We start from the raw sequence: 18,887 nt of genomic DNA, 5'->3' as shown, positions 1-18,887 counted from the left end.
ATATGCTTCACCTACTTTTAAAAAAACAACAGTGCCTCAAAGCTTGGAAGCACTACTTTTCCTATACACACCTGGAATCCCAGTTGTAAAACTCTTATGTGTATCAGTGAGTCCTGCAGTACTGTTTTAATTGGAAAATGATGTGTTTACCTTTGCTTTAGATTAATTACAAGTCCTTGTATATCTATTCTAGAAGAAGGGAAACAGCTATAATTACAGCTAAATAAAAGTAATTCTTTGAAGCAACTCTCCACTTACTATCACAAAGATAAAATCTCCTTAAGAGAAATGAATCTGGGCAATATAAGGAATATAAATCTCTTTAAAGGCCCCTGGAGGTGACAGCACCCTAAGGATTTCTATTGTGTCTAAACAAACAGAACGTAAAAACAGGACCAGGGGATATAAAGCCCAAACCACCCAAGTGATTATCACATTATGCAAATCACAAACACATTTAAGGTCCTGCTTCACTTAGAATTATAATATTTGATGTATTGTCCAATATTGATGAAGAATTTATAAAAAGCCACAGAATAGTGTAAGTGGCTTAAATTTCACAAATACAATCTTAGAAAAATAAGGGTGTTGCTACATATATTGCAATCTCCTGCAGTTTGTGATTTTTCTATTACATCATAGAATAACTAATATGTAGAATGCTTGGCAGAACCTTGTACAAAACAATGCTCAGCTGTCCAAATGTGGCATTTTCTGTGTCACATGAAACATAAGCCCTCAAAGTTCCTGATTTATGAGATTTGGAAAATGAGTAAACTGAGTTAGTGTTATCTAGATGCTCTATCCAGAACTTATACAGCTCAGCTTAGATATCAAGCTCCAAAAGATCAGATCAGCATCAACCTATAGTTTCACAGATTCAAAGATTCTTCATATTCAACAAGAGGATGAATGACCTTGAGAGGTTAGGTAGTTCAGAATGAATTAAGACAAGTCTAGGAATTCTTACAGTCTTAGGATCTGATATCTAATGTGCTTGAGTACTTTCCTCCAGGGTAAGATCATTAAATTGGCTTAAAAATTAGAATAAATCTAGACTCATGGTAGTCTAAACATTTTCTGTGTTGTTTGGTTCTGTTGAAGAGGTATTGGCTCTTTGACCTCAACAAACTTTCTTAAATTTCATCATATGCTTGTCAGAAAAAAATTTGTCAGGCTCTGCAACTATTTATCTTTCTCTCAGGCTGTATTACAGATGCGCTAATTCCCTGGGAGAATATGTACTCGTTTCCTTTTTGCTATCAATCGTATGTCTAACAAATGCTGTATTTCTAGAAGATGCCATGCTGGACATTCTGTGACTTTAAGTTAGCATGAAGCAGTGTAATGCACCGTTCAGAACACTCACTATCCCTTCGCATGCTTTGGCAGAAACGTAATTGTTTGCAACTCTAAGTATGCTGGATTCCTTAATGGAAGATCTTTTCCAAATTCAACAGAAGCATATTTAAAATAGAGTTCAAAAAAAAAAAACCTGCTAAATACCTGAAAATGTGAAAAACTTCAGAGCTTTATTTTTGAAGAAAATCTTGAATTAAATTGAAATTTTTATTTTAAGTGTTTATATTTTTAGAAAGCCAAAATTGATTTAATTGACTAGTCCTACTTTTCACAATGAATACCTTAGGGACATGTAGTTTTTTTATTACTTATGAGATTTTATTTTTATACTTTGACAGCTCCTACTCCCTTGTTTTTCAGTTACAATTAACTCTCATTTTTGTCAGCAAACTTGCCTTCTCTTCAGCCTCTCTCTTCAGTTTCCAGATATGTTCTCTATGTATCTAATCATAGAGTGATACAAAGACCTGTGAGAATATTCTTATAGTTTGTGTCTAAAGGTGTTAGTCAATTGATTTATTATTATGCTTTCATACTAGGAATAGGATAGATTATATGAAGACCTGAGTTAAAATACAGTTTATGGCCAGCCATGCTTTTCCATAAGATTTGTACAGAGATCTCCCTTCTTTGTGGTGGCACTTAATGTATATAAAGCAGACTGTGACCTGTCCTTTGTCTTATTATATTTGCACTTTTGTTTTCTTTAAAAATACCCAGAGTTATATAACTAATGTCTAGTGCTTTTTTTTTTAAGATTTTATTTATCCATTTGACAGAGAGAGACACAGCGAGAGAGGGAGCACAAGCAGGGGGAGTGGGAGAGGGAGAAGCAGGCTTCCCGCTGAGCAGGGAGCCCGATGCGGGGCTCGATCCCAGGACCCTGGGATCACAGTCTGAGCCGAAGGCGGACGCTTAACGACTGAGCCGCCCAGGTGCCCCAAATATCTAGTGCTTTTATATCCCACCATTTGAAAGTTCTCTGGCAATAGTTTATTTTTGCTCTTGTTTCCCTTGCCTCAGGAGACGTATCTAGTAAGAAGTTGATACAGCCATTATCAAAGAGGTTACTGCCTGTGTTCTCCAGGATTTTGGTGGTTTCCTGTCTTACATATAGGTCTTTCATCCATTTTGAATTTATTCTTCTGTATGGTGAAAAAAGTGGTCCAGTTTCATTCTTCTGCATGTGGCTGTCCCATTTTCCCAACACCATTTGTTGAAGAAACTTGTCTTTTTTCCATTGGATATTCTTTCCTGCTTTGTCAAAGATTAACTGACCATGTGGTTGTGGACCCATTTCTGGGTTTTCTATTCTGTTCTGTTGATCTATGTGTCTGTTTTTGTGCCAGTACCATACTGGCTTGATGACTACAGCTTTGTAATAGAGCTGGAAGTCTGGAATTGTGATGCCTCCAGCTTTGCTTTTCTTTTTCCAAGATTGCTTTGGCTATTTGGGGTCTTTTGCAGTGCCATACAAATTTTAGGATGGCTTGTTCTAGCTCTATGAAAAATGCTGGTGATATTTTGATCGATATTGCATTGAATTTGTAGATTGTTTTGGGTAGTACAGACATTTTAACAATATTTGTTCTTCCAATCCATGAGCATGGAATGTCTTTTCATTTCTTTGTGTCTTCCTCAATATCTTTTATCAGTGTTTTTATAGTTTTCAGGGTACAGATCTTTTACCTCTTTGGTTAGGTTTATTCCTAGTCATTTTATGGTTTTTGGTACCTTTATAAATGGGATGGATTCCTTGATTTCTCTTTCTTTTTTTAAAAAAATAATTTATTTGAGAGAGAGAGAGTGGGGAAGTGGCAGGGAGAGGGCAGAAAGAGAAGAAGATTCTCTGCTGAGCTCAGAGCCCAACATGGGGCTAAATCTCATGACCCTGAGATCATGACCTGAACCGTAATCAAGAGTCAGATGCTCAACTGATTGAACCACCCAGGCATCCCTTGATTTCTCTTTCTGCTGTTTCATTATTGCTGTATAGAAATGCAACAGATTTCTATACACTGATTTTATATACTGTGATTTTATTGAATTCATTTATCAGTTCTACAAATTTTTGGGTGGAGTGTTGGGATTTCTATGTAGAGTAGCATGTCATCTGCAAATGGTGAAAGTTTGACTTCCTCCTTGCCCATTTGGATGCTTTTTATTTCTTTTTGTTGTCTGACTGCTGTGGCTAGGATTTCCAGTACTATGTTAAATAACAGTGATGAGAGTGGACATCCCTGTTTTGTTCCTGACTGTACAGAAAAAGCTCTCAGTTTTTCCCCATTGAGGATATTAACTGGGTTTTTCGAAATAAAATCCTTATGCACAACAAAAGAAACAGTCAAGAAAACTGAAAGGCAGCCTTCGGAATGAGAGAAGATATTTGCAAATGACATATCTGATAAAGAATTAGTATCCAAAAATCTATAAAGAACTTATCAAACTCAACACCCAAAAAACAAACAATCCAGTTAAAAAATGGACATGAATAGACATGTTTCCAAAGACATATGGGTGGCTAACAGACACATGAAAAGATGTTCAACATTACTTATCATCAGAGATATACAAATCATAACTACAATGAGATACCACCTCACACCTCTTAGGATGGCTAAAATTAAGAATACAGGAAACAACAGATGTTGGTGAGGATATGGAGAGAGGGGGAATCTCTTGCACTGTTGGTGAGCTTGCAAACTGGTGCAGCTACTCTGGAAAACAGTATGGAGGTTCATCAAAAAGTTAAAAATAGAACTACCCTATGATTCAGCAATTGCACTACTAGGTATTTACCCAAAGAAGACAAAAACACTCATTTGAAGGAATACATACCCCTTAATGTTTATAGCAGCTTTATCAACAATAGCCAATTTATGAAAAAAGTCCAAATGTCCATTGACTGATGAATGGCTAAAGAAGAGGTGGTATATATACACAATGGAGTATTACTTATCCATCAAATAGAATGAAATCTTGCCATTTGCAACAACATGGATGGAGCTAGAGGCAATTGTGCTAAGCAAAATAAGTCAGTCAGAAGAAGACAAATATATAATTTCACTCATATGTGGAATTTAAGAAACAAAACAGATGAACATAGGGAGAATAAGAGAAAGGGAAACCATAAAACAGACTTTTAACTATAAAGAACAAACTGAAGACTCCTTGAGGGGAAGTGGGTAGGGGGATGGGTTAAATGGGTGGTGGGTATTAAGGAGGGCACTTGTGGTGATGAGCACCGGATGATGTATGTAAGTGATGAATCACTAAATCTTACACCTGAAACTAATATTACACTGCATGTTTACTAACTGGAATTTAAATAAAAACTTGGAGAAAAAAAAAACTCTCTGGAACAAAACAGAAATGACTTTGAAAAATGGTCTTAGTGCTTGGACTGATGATAAAAAAGAATTGAAGAACTAACTTTCAAGACTACCTTCTAAATACAGTGATCAGCTCCCCAAGCCCAGCCCTCTATATTAGCATCACAAATTTAAATGGGACTCTTTCTCTCTCTCTCTTTTTTTTTTCAGAAGAACTAAAGGAGTTTTCACAAAAATTATTCAGATTATTCTTATTCAATCTCCAACATCTCTATAGGTATGATTTCTCTTATTATTCCAATTTTGCAGATAGTTAAAGTTGTAGCCTATATGTTTAAATAAAGTCCTTCTCAGAGCTTTAGTAGTGTTTGAGGGATAACTATGTAAGACCTCAGAGTTTGGTTTCCTAGGGTCTTAACCCTCCTCTGCATTTCTCACTTCTTTTTGAAGAATTGGGCAGATCTTATTACAAAGGCATGAGAAAATAGAATGTTTTTACCACAATACAACCATCTTGAGTGCAATGCATTATTCAACCTTATTCAATGAAATACAACATAATATGGAACTTCTGTAGAAACCAGTATATGTGCTAAGAATAGTTTTTAGAAAAAAAAATATGAGAGAAATTCTTCCAAACTCAGCCTATTATTAAGATAATAATGATGATAATAATAATAAAAGCAACAACCTTGAAAGCTAGTGTCAGAGCCTAGTTTTAAGAAATTAAAAGGCAGCTTATTTCATTGATAAAGAACAATAGCAATTTACCTGTCATCCAGCATTCAATAGACAGGAGGGTTGGTTTCCAAACAGTAGAGTTATAGATTTTAACAACATAGCCACAGAACATAAAAGAGACTTTAATGTCATTTATATAAAGCTTGTGATTGCTATCAACTCTACCGAAAGATGCACAGATTCTTTCAGGTACAAGTGGCTTTTTAGCAATATTGACATATTTTTATTCACCCCTTTAACAAAGATGGGAAATTGGTTAGTGTGTTGAAGAGCACAGTATACCCCATGCTACCACATTGTTATTCTTTACAAATAATTTTGTGATGAAATAAAGCAGGATAAGTGGAAGGAAGGAAGCTTAGGCTGCAGTGATGCTTCAAAGCTAAGTCCATTCAGCTTCTAAATTTTAGGTAAAGATATTACCTGAGGAAAATTGTAATCACGCTAATATATTAATTTTAAAATGAGGTTTTTCACACACAAAAAAGTGTAATTGTTTTCACATGTTCTTTCCTACAAGGGGATTATAACTTATACAAAATTTGAGAAATGCAATAAACACACATACATACACACATGAGTTAATTATTTATTCTCTGCCATTTGCCTAACATAACAGTGCATAGAATATGAAAGAAAATTAAAATTTTATTTTTTTTAAGATTTTGTTTATTTATTTGAGAGAGAGAGTGAGAGAGAGCATGAGAAGGGGGAGGGTCCGAGGGAGAGGCAGACTCCCTGCTGAGCAGGGAGCCCGATGTGGGACGCGATCCTGGGACTCTGGGATCATAACCTGAGCCAAAGGCAGTCACTTAACCAACTGAACCACCCAGGCACCCCTGACAATTAAAATTTTAAACAGAAATAGAATAATTTTAACTAATTAAACCAAATTCAAGAATGTATTTTGAATTCAGGCCAGGCTTTGGAAAGAGAAGCATTTTAAACACGCATACACACACACACACACACACACACACTCGTGTACATGCACACACACACATATGTAAACACATACAGGGCAGTCTTTCAGAACTAGAATAAAAATAGAGACAGATAAAGTAAATAGGCCCATAAATTGAAAAGAGCCCATAACAAAAAATTAACAAAAGCAGGAACTTTATTCTGTTCTTGGCTGTATGGCCACAATTTTGAACAGGCAAATATTTAACATATATTTGGTAAAAGAAAAAATAAGGGTAGTTTTACAGAAAAAAATAAGAAATGCATAGTAAATGCAGTATCACAGAAAATAAAACTCTCAAATTTTCATTATATGCAGTTGTGAAAGCCTCAAAAAAAGGTTTTATTTAAATACAACAACTACAAAATACTTAACCATTTGCAAAACCAGAATAATCAAAAATCAATTTTATTATTATTCTTATAAAATAAATGATATTTTAATAAATGTGTTTTCAAACAAGGAAGCAAAAATTCATTTATCAGTTTAGTAATATCCTTAATAAACACATGACTTATTATAATATTGACAAGCATTATTAGGGCATTTTTAAATTTGAAAATATGACATCAGAATCAATGTAAGAATAATGCTTTACTAAATTGACATGGAGGAAAAATTTATTTTATCATGTATGTCTCATGAATTAAGAGTAAGATACCATGGAATCCCATGTAGATTGTACAGCAAGAAGAGACTCTTTGGTCTTATGCTTGTGCTTATAAAATATTTCCTTGGATATTTGTTTTATAAAGTATGGTATTTGTATGAATTTATTAGGGCAAATATTCAAATTTGTATATCAAATTTTCCCAGTTTGAGATGTTCTATATTGATTGAGTTAATGGCCCATAACTTTGTTGCATTTTTCATTCTGATTCCAGGTTTAACCTTGAAACTTGCCTTGGAAATTCAGTATTAGCAGACCCAACCCCAGAAAAGATTGAGCACACTTGCATATTGTGCTTGCTCTCTTGTGTCTTTACCATCACCTTGAAAACACACCCAGGCTAGTCTGCTGGGTGGAGAGTGATATAAATATCAGAGTCAAGTTACCTTAGTTTTTCCAGCCAATGCCAGTTCAGATGCATAGACAGGAGGACATGTGGACAATCCTAGACAAGAGTAGGACCTAGCCAACCACCCCATAGGTAAACAATTCCTTGTTTATGCCACTGCAGTCTCCTAGGTCTTGTTTTTGTTGTTGTTCTTATCATTGTTATGCCATTGGATAACAAGTAGCAAAGTAACCATACAAAAAAAGTTACAGTATTTATTTTATTTTCATGCTTCTTTTCCGGGGTGGAACTCGCTAACCTTATACTATTAAATCACAAGCACAGCATTTTTCTAAAGAACTTGGCAATAATTAATTCAAGCTCAATTTATCGCTACTAAATATCTGAAAAGACCACAGGAGCAGTGAGAGAATTGATAGTGTCCTTTCTGTGTCCTTATGGTAAACCAAAATTTGACCTCATCAACTATTCTGTTGATATCCCAGATGAATTCTCTGAAGGATTTCCCCTATGGATTTCTCTTTAGTTTGTTCTCTAAGAGCTTTTAGGAATTCATTAGCAACAAATAGAGATAAATTTATTTTCACTTGCAATGCCTGATTTTATCCTAGTAATTCCTAGGCCCTTAAACTTGGAATTCACTGAAAAAATAAAGACATAAGCAAAAGCTTTTCCCTCTCCTTTTCTAAGGTTATGCAAAATAAAAAAAGTATCTTGGACCAACTAGGTCAATATAATTTTCTCATAAAACATATACATATCTTTCTAAGTTTTATCATTAATACCATTTTATAAATGTTAAAATTTTGATAATATGTGTTCATTTTTTCTCAGATAGTAAGTTTCAATGCAGTGGCCTAGTAGTATATACAACTAAATTCTGAACAAATTGCATCAAGTTATTAAAAAATATGAACTTATTAATTCACCAGTATACATATGCCTGTTTACGTATTGGGGTGTTGTAGGCTGAAAACTGGCCCCAAAGTATGTCCACATCTTAACTTCTTGAGCCAGTGAATGTTATTTTTATAGCATGAAAAGGACTTTGCAAATGTGATTAAGTCAAGGATCTTGAAAATGAGAGATTCTTATCCCCGGTGAATCTGATGTAATAGCAAGGGTCCTTATAGGAAGGATGCAGGAAGGTCATGTTCAGGGGCAAAGAGGATATAATAATGGACATAGAGATTGGACTGATGTACTTTGAAGATGGAGGAAGGGGTCACCAGCAAAGTAATACAGACAGCCACTAGAAGCTGAAAAAGGCAAACAAACAGCTTCTCTCATCAGAGCCTCTAGAGGAAACCAGCCTTGTTGATACTTAGATTTTACCCCAGTGAAAGCAGTTTGGTACTTCTGATCTCCAGAATGGTAAGAGAATAAATTTGTGATGTTTTAATCCACTAAATATGTAATAATTTAATTTGGTATGGCACCAATAAGAAACTAATACATGAGGCTATTGAGTTTATAAGTCTATCACCTGCTGTTTTAAGGCAGCGTTTAATTTTATTTATTATTTATTTATTTTTCTTTAAGGTTTTGATTGCCTCTGCTTCTGACATTCCAGTGTTAAGTTCACAAATGTTTGGACTTGAAACCCATTCCTTTTTAGTCCTTATAAACTTTTAAACACAATTTAGCATCTCCTCATATAATTGGATCATGGAGTCATGACAATTGAGTCTGATCCGAACAGTGTTCTCAAAGCTACAGATCCTATTACAACTGATCCTGGAACAACACAGGTTTGAACTTCCTGGATCCAATTATATACAGAATTTTTTTTGAATAAATACAGTACAGTACTGTGGATGTATTTTATCTTCCTTATGATTCTTTTAATACATTTTTAATTTCTCTAGGTTACAGTATTGTAAGAATACAGTATATAATATAATAATATACAAAATATGTGTTAATCGACTGTTTATCAGCAAGGTTTCCAGTTAACAGTAGTCCTTTAGTAGTTAAATTTGGGGGGGAGCCAAAAGCTATACATGTATTTTCGGCTGTGCAAGGGTCAGTGCCCCTAATTCATGCATTGTTCAAGGGTCAACTGTACTTAGAGTTCTCTGAGAATTTCTCTCTTAGTTAACTTCCCTGGGGGAACCTCCCTGGGAGGTTTAGGTTTGGCACAGATTATAGTAGTTAAAAGATTATTGCCCCATTATTCAAATTTTGGTCCAATTCTTTTATGTAATACAAATTTCCTGTCTGTCCACACTTGATATAATTTGCTATAAATTTTACAAACTTTTCTACACACTTTGTGAAGCAACATTTCCTTGTATTTGTCTTTAATGTACTTTTAATTTTTCTTCAAAATGTTCTCCTTGATCTTTAGCAAGGAAGCCTATGTTCTTCTACAATATAAAATATCTTAGGCATGTTGACCATTTGTCTTCTTACCCTTTACTAAACCAGAGTTTTAAGTTTTCTGACCAAACTAATAAATTTGTGTCTTCCCACACTTTTGTAGTCCTTTGTTCTTCACACAAGACTTTCAAACTTGGTTATTTCCTAGAGCAAATTTTGGACAAAACTGTGTATTAGGCAAAATGTGTCTTATTGCTTTTATAGTTTTCTAGTCAGTAAGACATTGTTGTTTTCCTTCCTAAAACTTAGGTCTGCTTTCTGTAACACCTATCCTTGACTTCATTCCAGAATTGTCTTTATGTTTGTATGAGCTTTCCAGCAAGATATGAGTTTATCTCTAATGAACTATGCTGTTGGCAGAAAACCAGAGGGGATCTCCCAGGGAGTCATACAGTTTAAAGAGAAACATTGTCATAAACTTTTTCAAAATTGAAATAATAAAACTTCACAGCTAATCACATGTGATAAGGGGGTTATTTTGGATACATTTTTTCTGTGTCAAACCTTAAACCTCTCTAATAGTTTATATAACTGAACTTGTTCCTTTTTAGGTAGCTTAAAATAATTTGGGTCCATGGGAATTCTGTTAAGAATTAGCCACATGTATATAGTGAGAAAAAAATTTCACTGCACGTAATGATTAATTCAAAGTCACAATGAAAATACCTTAGATAAAAACAAAACATTGGTCCTTATCTTGTGTGTAATACTAAGCATGCACACAGAAAGAAATGGCCTATTATACATTAATTTTATATGATTTCCTATGAATTACTTTTTAGTGCTTTGTTAATTTTTCTAATCCAATGAATTCAGAGAAATTTATCAAAGTTTTTCTAAAATTCTCAATAATTAGAAATAAATATTCCAGATAAAGGTTAAAATTCATAACTAGTATTGACAATTGTATTTTTGAAGTGTTTTCTAATTTCTAACAAGACGCTACAGTACCTTTGGTTGTAAAGAGGGCAACATCACCACATTGAAAGTTTGCTGATGAGGGCGCCTGGGTGGCTCGTCCTTAAGGTCTGCCTTCGGCTCAGGTCATGATCCCAGGGTCCTCGGATAGAGTCCCGCATCGGGCTCCCCACGCCTGCTTCTCCCTCTCCCACTCCCCCTGCTTGTGTTCCTTCTCTCGCCGTGTCTCTCTCTGTCAAATAAATAAATAAAATCTTTAAAAAAAAAGAAGAAAGAAAGTTTTCTGATGGAATAGGGAAACACTTCTTGACACATTCTAGTTTTTAAAACAAAAATACTGTGACTCACTATCCATATTTCTGGGTCTTTACATTTCCTAATATTTGTTAACTAAGTTCCCTTTGCTGCCAGTCAAATCACATAGATGGTGACATGGAAAGCAGCGGTTCTCAGAGACATTAAAGTTGCAACTTTGGCAGAGGTAAAAAATGTTGATGTTCTGAGTCAAAGAAATTTTCTATGGTTGGAATAAATAATCAAGTTCTCATGACAAAAACAGGTATTTAGGGATTGCATATAACACATTCTTAAGTTGCATTTGAGTATTTACTCAGAAGGTATATCCATGGTATGAATATGTGTGTAAGTGTGTGTGTGTGTGTGTGTGTGTGTTGTGTGTGTGTTATTTATCGCATGTCTTGTCCCACCGCAAAATATTAACCTAAAGTCTAAGAATTTATATTTTATATAAGTTATATGCCAAGTTGCCATTTCATCATGCTTGAAATCTTTTCTTGTATGGAATGACACCCAGTTGCTTCTCAATTCCTCTAGGCTTCTGTTTTGCTTAAGCAAGTGCAATCCGAGAGTTTGTTTATAGGTTCAAGGTTTGGAGCAAAAGGTTGGCCTTTCATAAAAGCAAAGAAGAAAAGAAGAAAAGGGAAATATAGATACAGTAAGGATCTAGATTTTCTTGTTGCTATTGCTGTTGTTGCTGTTGTTAAAGAAATATCAAGTTGGTTAAAAAAGAGTGGGGAAAAAAAAGATTTATGACTAAAAATAAAATCAGAGACCACTTGCCCTGTCCCTCTCCTTTTTTTTTTTTGACCAAAGTTCCTAAAAGACATGATATTGCTGGTCAGAGTTTTCCTGCTGAATGTGGGGCTAGGTGAAACTGGAGATGAATGAAGTTAAAATCAAGAAAGTTAGAATAAAGGAAGTGAGCAAAAGTGTGTTATTATGGATGAGATTACTGAGAAGGAGCTTTGGAAGTATATTTTTCTTGCAGAATAATGTTTCTGAATTTAGTAGTATGTTTTCCTTCTTCCATATTAAACGATTATGAAATGGATATACACTTTCAAAGACACAAAACACCTTGTTTTTATTCTTTCAAAGGTCTTTGATCTTTTGATACAATAATGATATGGTAATATAAATTAAAATATTGTGTCATGGTCCTATGATCTTACTTCTTATAAGTAACTACCTACCTTTTCAGATGCTCATGTAATTATGCAACCTTAGCAATAAATCATATATATTTTCATCTATGAAACATTCCTGCTGACAATTACTCATTATTCATATCAATCAGAACATTTTTAGTGTGCTCAGAATTTATAGTCATATACATAAAATATTCTCAATACATTATTGCTCATAAGAATGTGTTAAAATTACAGATCACACACAATATATGCACTGAGTGATAACAGCACCTACAGGGTGAATTATGTTTATTTAGATTGTAATAAATTATCAGTTTTGGCAAATTTTATCTAATATCTTTAAGGATATCCTTTAAGGATATCTTGTTACAAAACTAAAATATAAAGTATATGACCTGGAAAATCTATTTTTAAAAGTGTTTCAGTTTCCAGTGCTATGTAATAAATGCTGGCTTAATAATTAACATTTGTATATTTATTTTTCACAGAGCTTGTTAAAAAGAACAGAAATTTGCATTTACTGTACTTAACATATATAAGACTGCTTAACTATTTGGATATTTTGCATATAATCTAGAAACCTGACACAAAGAAGTAATTTAATATTGTAGTTTAGAGCATCATCTTTGACATCAAGCTACCTGAGTTGAAGTCCTAACACTGATACTTATTATCAGAATGACCTTGTAAATGTGGATAATACTATAATATATGCCAAAGTTTATTATGACAAAGGAATTATTATGTAAAATTCTTAGAAATAGTGACCAAGAGGGGCGCCTGGGAGGCTCAGTGGTTAAGCATCTGCTTTTGGCTCAGGTCATGGTCCCAGGGTCCTGGGCTCCAGCCCTGCATCAGGTTCCCTGCTCAGCCTTCCCTCCCCTCCTCCCTCTCCCTCTCATGCCCTGTCACTCTCCCTGTATCTGCTGTTCCCCCTGCTGGTGCTCTCTCTCTCTGTCAAATAAATAAAGTCTTAAAAAAAAATAGTGACCTTGAAAAAAAAAAAAAACAACTCAAACTGTTTGTTATACTTTGTACTGCTTTATAACATTTTTGTCCGCTTTTCATTTTTATATTTTCTTTCATTTTTTTTCAAATTTGCAACTTAGATTACCCCAGGATCTTATTGAAGATCTTTTTTATGTTGCTGAGATATGCTGTTAACATTTGCTTGTTACCTATTCTCAAGTATTAAGATGCCTAGGAAGCTGTCTAAATAGGGCATTTAAAATGCCATTGCTCAAAAAAAAAATAATAAAATAAAATAAAATGCCATTGCTCACGACCACTGTTCATGAATGTAAGCAACAGCACCCTAGTGTAGTTCTGTCTGTTAACAAATCAAGACTAAATTATCTCATATTAACAGACCATGAATGGAAATTTACTGATTCTAATCAGGGTTCTATCTTCATTATTTAAAACAAAACAAAAAAACAGGCAAGACAATACTATCCACAGATCTAAATAACATTTTAAATTTTGATTAGTGTAATCATTATCAGTATAGGTATTGGATCTAGATTGACTTGCTGGGCATATCTCAATGATTCATGAGTATGACATGCATGATGAATCTTGAAAGCCCATTTGTTTTGCTTTTCCTTAATTTTTAATAGCCTTTATTGGATTCCTACAGTTATGTCCGTCTTATTGCTATTACATACACATACATTAAATTTTCATGGGTCACTTATACACAGACGAGACAGTACTTTCTAATTAAAGTATGGCTTTGAAATGGAGAGCAGAATCCTATTATAATTTTTCTGTGTAATGCAATGCAGGATAAATGGTAATAATTTTTCTGTGTAATGCAGTGCAGGACAAATGGTAACTTACAGACTTTCAAATACCCCATTTAACTTTTACTAAAATTCTAAAATTCCATTGGTCCAATTACTTTGACTTTTGTATTGTTATTCATGTTTATAGATTTTAAAAATTGTATTTATTCCTTTTTTTCTACTAAAACATTTTAAAATCATGTGACTATTTGTGTGTCCTAAGATTTACAATAAAATGGTATTTTATTTTTTTAAAGATTTTATTTATTTTATTTGACAGAGAGCTACCCCAGGACCCTGAGATCATGACCTGAGCTGAAGGCAGTCACTTAACTGACTGAGCCACCCAGGATCCACCCAAGATCCCCAATAAAATGTATTTTATAAATAAGATTATATTAGTCCTCTTCTTAAATGAGAAAAAAATGCATAGTAGCATACTTATAGAATATTATTTTTAAAGCTATACATTTAGTTCATAGAATTGTCCTTTATTTTTAGATTATATCTAAATAGATAAAATAAAAAAAATTGTCCATTGATATTGGACTTTTTTTTTTTGTATAATGGTGTTTCTTTACAAACAAACAGGAAACAAAAATAAGAACAAAAGTCCCTAACAATTATACAGGTCAAATTCCTCGGTGTTTTATTTGTAAGGAGTTTTGATATCTCATTGCTCTAGATGAAGTAGAAAATTAAGAAGTCTTTTGCATTTTATAAATGTTCTCAATTGGTATGCTAAAGTTAACTCATATTTCAAAACCTTTCCCAGGTGACCAACAGATTTTAACTACTATTACAGTTATATCTGTCAAGCAGATTAAACTGAGGAATCCAAGAAATACATTTGTAGTGGTATTTTTTTAATGTTCCAGGTATGAGTCTAGTGGTGCATAATCTCATCAAACTGATTCCAAACAATTAACAAGTGTCTTTCATATAGATACAAGAGCATTGCCTTATGAGCACATATTGGAGTGTGTGCTCAGGACAGTAAACCATTTAATTCAAGTAGTGACTAGGTACTGAAGTGACTGAATAAAGAGTGAAGTATCTGTAGAAATATTTATAAAAGATAGAAAACATTGCTATATTTAGTCATTTATTAAGTTATAATAATTTTGGGCTTTTGTGCATTAATTTCTTTAATAATACTAAATTCCTACAATGATGTTAGAATTTCAAAGAATGTCATTAGCACAAAAGATTTAGGTGCCACTGCTCTAGTCCATAGTGGGTCATGTGAATGTGCATGTGTTAAGGTCACCCCAAAATAGCCCTACATACAATGCAAAAACACACATATAGACTAATTATTGCAAATGTATTAGGAAACTGAAATGCAGATGCACTGAAGTTAGGTGAAAAGATATGCATTGGTGATGCTTTGCACGCCAGAAAGCATGATACCAGAAGGCATTTACCTTGCTCTGTATGTATTGGTGGACACAATAAAGATATTCCTGGGGGTGTATTTAAAGGGATTATAGTTTCTTCAAACATTGCCAGCCTAGAAGAGATATGAGTAACCCATTAAAATATGGCAGAGTCTAACTGTTAGAAATAGGGGAAATGGTAACTTTTGTTTTACCTATAAAGTAAATAAATAAATAAATCTGGCTATGATCCAGGTAAAATATAGGTTATAATTAATATGTGGGAAGAAGCAGAATCTGGCAATTTTACTTCCCATTCTCTGTCATCCCCAAATACCATACACACACACACACACACACACACACACACAGATGTATATGAAAGAGAAAAAAAAATCCACAAATGTATACACACACATACAGATGCACATGAAAGACAGACAAATAAAATATATATATATATATATCCACAGACACATACACACATTATATAAAGAACTTCTAAACTTTGAGACCAGAAAGAATTGGAAGGAAAAGTGGAAAAAGTCCTCATAAAGACTCCTGTGAAAGATATATGCAAGTCCTACCCCAATCCTAGGATTAAAATCCACAGGAATAGTAGATAACTCTCTAGGAAGTTTGGGGATTCAGAGGCAGAGGAGATTTGTACCCTATTTCTTTCTGTAATTCTGAGCAATGGCAGCCTTCCAGGCATTCTTTACATCACAGTGGTATGAAATCAACAAAGGAGATATGGCTGAGTGGGACGTAACTGTGCCCAAGTGGCAATCCATCACTCTGAGAAAGCACTACTGAGTGCTGGTGTTTCTCTAAGGAGAGGAGAGAGTGACCATAATTTAATGTACTACCATGGATAGCACACAGAAATACCTGTGTATTTGAGAGGTACTCTGTGGAAGCACGTGCTGCTGGGAGATGCAGAGTGGAAGATAAACTTGAGAAGATGAAGATGAGAGAATCTCAGTGCTTGATTGTGCGGTGAAGTGAGGAGAGATAAGAATTCAGACATGTGTTCATCTCAGGTGATGTAAGTTTAGGAAGTTGTTGACTTTCCAAAGACCAGACACATCTATTTGATGTTATAATGCCAGATTAGACAGAAGGACAAGGAAAAGAAAAATACTTAAAACTTTGAATTTAAGATTATAAGCATAACTCACTTTATTGCACTTCACTTTATTGTGCCTCTCAGATATCACATTTTTCACAAATTGAGGGTTTGAGACTTCAGTGGAGGAAGGAACTGCAGAAACAGTGGAAATAGCAGGAGAGCTATTTGACTCTCATGATGCAATCTCATGATAAAAATTTAAAGGATAAAGAGTTGCTTCTTATGGATGAGCAAAGAAAGTATTTTCTTGAGATGGAATCTACTCCTGGTGAAGATGCTGTATACATTGTTGAAATGATAACAAAGAATTTAAAACATTACACAAACTTAGTTGATAAAGCAGCAGCAGGGTTTGGGAAGATGCACTCCAGTTTTGAAAGAAGTTCTACTCTGGGTAAAATGCTGTCAAACAGCATCACATGCTACAGAGAAATTGTTCATGAAAGGCAGAGTCAGTTGATGCTACCAACTTTATTGTCTTATTTTAAGAAATTGTCACTACCATCCCACCCTTCAGCAAACACCACTCTAACCAGTCAACAGCCATCAGCATCAAAGCAAGACCCTCCACCAGCAAAATAATTATGACTTGCTGACAGGTCAGATGATGATTAGCATTTTTTAGCAATAAAGTATTTTTAAATTAAGCTTCATACACTGCTTTTTCAGACAAAATGCTATTAGGCACTAAACAGAGCACAGCTTGGTGTAAATACGACTTTTATATGCACTGGGGAATCAAAAATCCATTGAACTTCTTTGCAGTGTTTTCTTTATTGTTGTGGTCTGGAACCAAACCAGACCATATCTCTGAGGTAAGCCTGTTAAATGTTTTACACTGAGGGTAAGTTCCTTTATCTCTATTCAAGGGACAATATTTAGGAGAAATGCATTTAACTTACAAATATAGGAGAGAAACCCAAATATGTTCTTTTAAAAAACATTAAGTTATTTATGGACTGGGATTGGGGGAAAAAGTCAGAATGCCAATATTACTGATATTAAAAGTGGCTACTCAGCAATAAACCTGTAAGAGTAAAAGTTAATCAGTGAAATGTATTTAAATGCAGATGGGTCATTAATTAATTGACTTATACCTTTTGTTGTTTAATTTGTAAATATAAGCAAAAAAACTATTAATATAGATATGTTAATAATATGTTAAAAATAACATGACAATATTTTTAATAATTGTCTTATTGGAAATTAAATTGAATGGCCTGCATAATTTGGAAAAGATTTTGAATGAATCTGTAATCCATTCTATTGAGCTCAGTTCTCAAATTTTAGATTCCCCTTTTAGTTATTTTGAACAGTGATCACAGATTCAACTTTTTTTTTTTTTTTTTACGTGATCCATCCACCCCTACTCGGGTCATTCTAGTTGTCATTTATCACGTTGATAATTATTTGAATTTCAACAAGTACTAGGTCTTCTTATTTTTTGCTGAGTGATTGCTTTTGTTTCACTTGGTGAGAGATCAGTTGTAAGCAGGATGTAAAACTGGAGATCTTGCATTTGATCACTGTAAAAAGATTACTTCCAGAGTTTTGTCATCAACTGCTAAACCGGGAGCCAAGCAAGGCCAGATTATGTCAAAGAGAAAAGATCCCAATTCCAATATGAACAACTTAAAGAACCAGACATGGGAATGATAGCCGACTTATCTATTTTTATTTTTTATTTATTTTTTTAAAGATTTTATTTACTTATTTATTTGACAGAGAGAGAGAGACAGCGAGAGAGGGAACACAACAGGGGGAGGGGGAGAGGGAGAAGCAGGCTCCCCGCGGAGCAGGAGCTGTAGGCTCAGGACCTGAGCCAAAGGCAGATGCTTAATGACTAGGCCACCCAGGTGCCCTGAATTATCTATTTTTACATGATATTTTCATCATATTAAAAATTCAGAAAGGTATTTAAGTAAATAAGTGTTATATTCTCTTTTGAGAGGCAAAAATGTTAATCTAATGATATTACTTATAGTTTGATCAATAAGACATAATAGGGCTCTTTCCATCATGATTCAAGAGCTAATTTTCCTCTGTTCTTCCAGAAGAACAAGAGCCATTGTCCAGATTATACCTCATGAAGTGGTTGCTTGGGCAGATATATATACAGATATATATGTATGTATTCCACTGTGTCTCTCTCTCTCTATATATATAACCACCCTTGCAACCTCTTCTTTATCCATTCTTCAGTCAGTGGACATTGGGCTGTTTCCATAGTTTGGTTATTGGGAGATAATGCTGCTATAAATAGTGGGGTGCATGTAGCCCTTTGAATTAGTGATGTTGTAGTCTTTGAGTAAATATCTAGTAGTGCAATTGCTGGATTGTAGGATAGTTCTATTTTTAACTTTTTGAGGAAACTCCATACTGTTTTCCAGAGTGGATGTACCAGTTTGCATTCCCACCAA

This window comes from Callorhinus ursinus, unplaced genomic scaffold (genome assembly GCF_003265705.2).
Source record: "Callorhinus ursinus isolate GAN/ISIS: 27379988/994484 unplaced genomic scaffold, GSC_fseal_2.0 scaffold1, whole genome shotgun sequence".
In the NCBI taxonomy this organism is placed as follows: domain Eukaryota; kingdom Metazoa; phylum Chordata; class Mammalia; order Carnivora; family Otariidae; genus Callorhinus; species Callorhinus ursinus.
This window is presented reverse-complemented; position numbering follows the sequence as displayed.